The following is a 2,634-nucleotide window of genomic DNA, read 5'->3' on the forward strand; positions in this document are numbered from 1 at the left end:
GCCCAAAGCCTTTCTTGTAGCGCCGCCTCCCTGCGTTTCTTTTGGATAATCGCCAGCAACTCATTACAGCTGTTATCCTGCGCCTGGAAATGTTGGCTAATTGCGTCATAATGTCGAAGCTAATTGCGCGCAGTCTTCGAGCTTTCCGGGTTGTCTCTTCCAATTGGACGACTGAAACGAGACTGCCTTCGGATTCTGTTTACCTCTTGGGGATTCTTCTCTTTATTTTATCTACCGGCTTCGTAGCGCCACTTCTTTACCCGATGTAGGACTCGCGTAATTACCCCCAATCAACTCTGCTTGGGAGTTTTGGCTGGTCCCCGCCTTGTTCACCCCCTGCCCCCTCACTAGGTGTGCGGGATTAATTGTAGTGATATTCATTTCCCGCTCCGTGTCGCAAAAAGCTTCTTGTTCCTTCTTCAGAAAGCTGCGAAAGTGGGGACTTCATTTCGTCATCTTCCCCTGCGGATCAGCAGAGACTCCATAACAATACTTCCCTTTTTCCTTAGACTTCCTCCCGGATGGACGCAACCGGCCCAATGTATCATCTCCAATCAGATTCTGATGAACCCCAAAGGGATTTCGCCATTTGGGCGTTGTAGTGCGGCACAAGCTCCCTTTTCTGGCCGCTGTCCGTCGGGTCGTCAATTCACCGTCTTCATACCGACTTTGCGTGGACGCGTTTTTTGCCTCGAACCAAGTCATGTAGGCACCGACCAAAACTGCATGACACTGCGTTTGCCCCCACATTCTTTGGCCTGCGTTTCCGGCGATTATGACCCCTACGTCGATTAACGCCTGGATCTTGTCCTTGAGGTGGTAGCATTGATCTCGTAGGGCGCCGTGGCTGGATCACTCTGCTTGGTGACGCGCAGCTACTGTTGGATCACGTCACCTTCTGGCCCCCTCTTTGCATCCACGCGATCGCTGCCGCCAACTTGGATTTTGGTTGCTTTCACCCGGATCTCCAACAAGTATTTGAAGATGCCTGGGCAATTCATCATCTTTGAAGGAGTAGGATCTTTGGGCAAACCTTGGCTCCGAAGATTTTCTGCCTTTCTGAGTTCCGTTGTTCCCATGCCCTCGAGCATTGCATGTGGGGCTGTTGCTGTGGCACCTGCTGTTGCGTTGTGGTCTGCAATTGAAAGTTTGATTAGCATCAACTGCATTGAGCTTGTTGGCGCTTACCTTTCCCCCGTGGCGACGCAAGTTTTGCTTTTGGAGCACTTGTCGCCCGGTTGCGCCCTCTTTCCACCTTCTTTCTCTTGAGGGGAATTCGCTCAGCTTGCTCTCCCGGACTTTCAAGTCCTTCCATGTCTTGGATGGTGCTGTCCCCATTCGCTTCCACACATCCAACGCGACGGTTGTTGTGGCTAGGTCTGGGAGGATGAATCCTCGGCTTTGATCGGCCGTCCCGGGCAATTCATCGCCTTGTTCCGGAACCTTTTTGACGAAGCTGTGTCCGACCTAACTGTTCTCCGTCGTTCTGCTTCTCATCTCGAGCAACGATCCGATAGATATCTCGGTGCTCGTCGTCGAAGAAGTGGCCAGGAACTACGGTCTCCATGTCATCCCAGCATGTTCACGCGCTGCCTGGCTTGAGGCGGCGATACCAATCGAAGGCGCGCGACTCGCGAAAGAGTGCCAACGAATGACCGCCCACCATCAGAGGCCCGCTCATTACCCGAGACACCCCCAAGTGCGATTTTGAAGTAAATCAAAATTGCCTGGGTAGATCGTGAACCCATCCCATTAACGGCGTGAACGCTTAATTAGATCTAAAAACTTCGCGGATATGCCGATCGATTCTTCATTCTGCCTTGGGTCATGGGCACAGGAATGCCTTGTTTTTCTTCGTCTCTTGAGCGGCAGCATCAATGTACGTTGATTTTTGCTCTGCAGTTTTCTTGATCTTCAGGTTTTTGCCGGTGTTTCGCCAAGCATTCTCATTACCACCCCCTGCGCGTTGACGGAGGATCATGGTTATACGCAGCATTTGCGTATCCCTCATCTTCCAGATTAACCGCTTGACGATGATTCTGCTCGCCTTGTTGCGTTCGCCATGGCTTGGATTTGTTGGTCATGCATTTCTCATCCTTTTTCATCCTGCTGCAATGGCCATCTCCATCTCAAACTTAAAAACTTTGCTTTGCTGCTTAGCCAAAGGCGTCCTTCAAGCCACCTTGGCCATTCTGTTCCGCACTTATCATCAGGGTGGCCGTCTTAGGGAGGGCATCACGACGATGAGAAGGTGAAGAGGAAGTACTGAGGGAGTGGCTGAGGCTATAGGGAGGCGGCCAGAAATATGCGGAAATTCGTTAGGACGGCGGTGGGGCATGCAGTGGCTTGCGCTTGGTCTAATTAAAAATAAACCTTCAAACCGCCTTTTACAATAGCCCGGTCAAAAGCGGATTTACCCCGCCAATCACCCGCTATTCATGCCGTTATGGCCGCGACTATTGCAGGCTTTTGCCGAGCGCAAAAAGTGCATATTTCGCCATAAGTCACGCTATTGGGCAATAGCGGAGTTGCGGGAAGAGACGCTAATGCCTAATTAGGCCGCACTTTCGCCGCCTGCTATTTACCGCATTATAAACGTTGCATAAACCATCAAACTAAGTGCATCTTGAGAAC

This window comes from Asparagus officinalis, chromosome 8, assembly GCF_001876935.1.
Source record: "Asparagus officinalis chromosome 8, Aspof.V1, whole genome shotgun sequence".
Lineage (NCBI taxonomy): Eukaryota > Viridiplantae > Streptophyta > Magnoliopsida > Asparagales > Asparagaceae > Asparagus > Asparagus officinalis.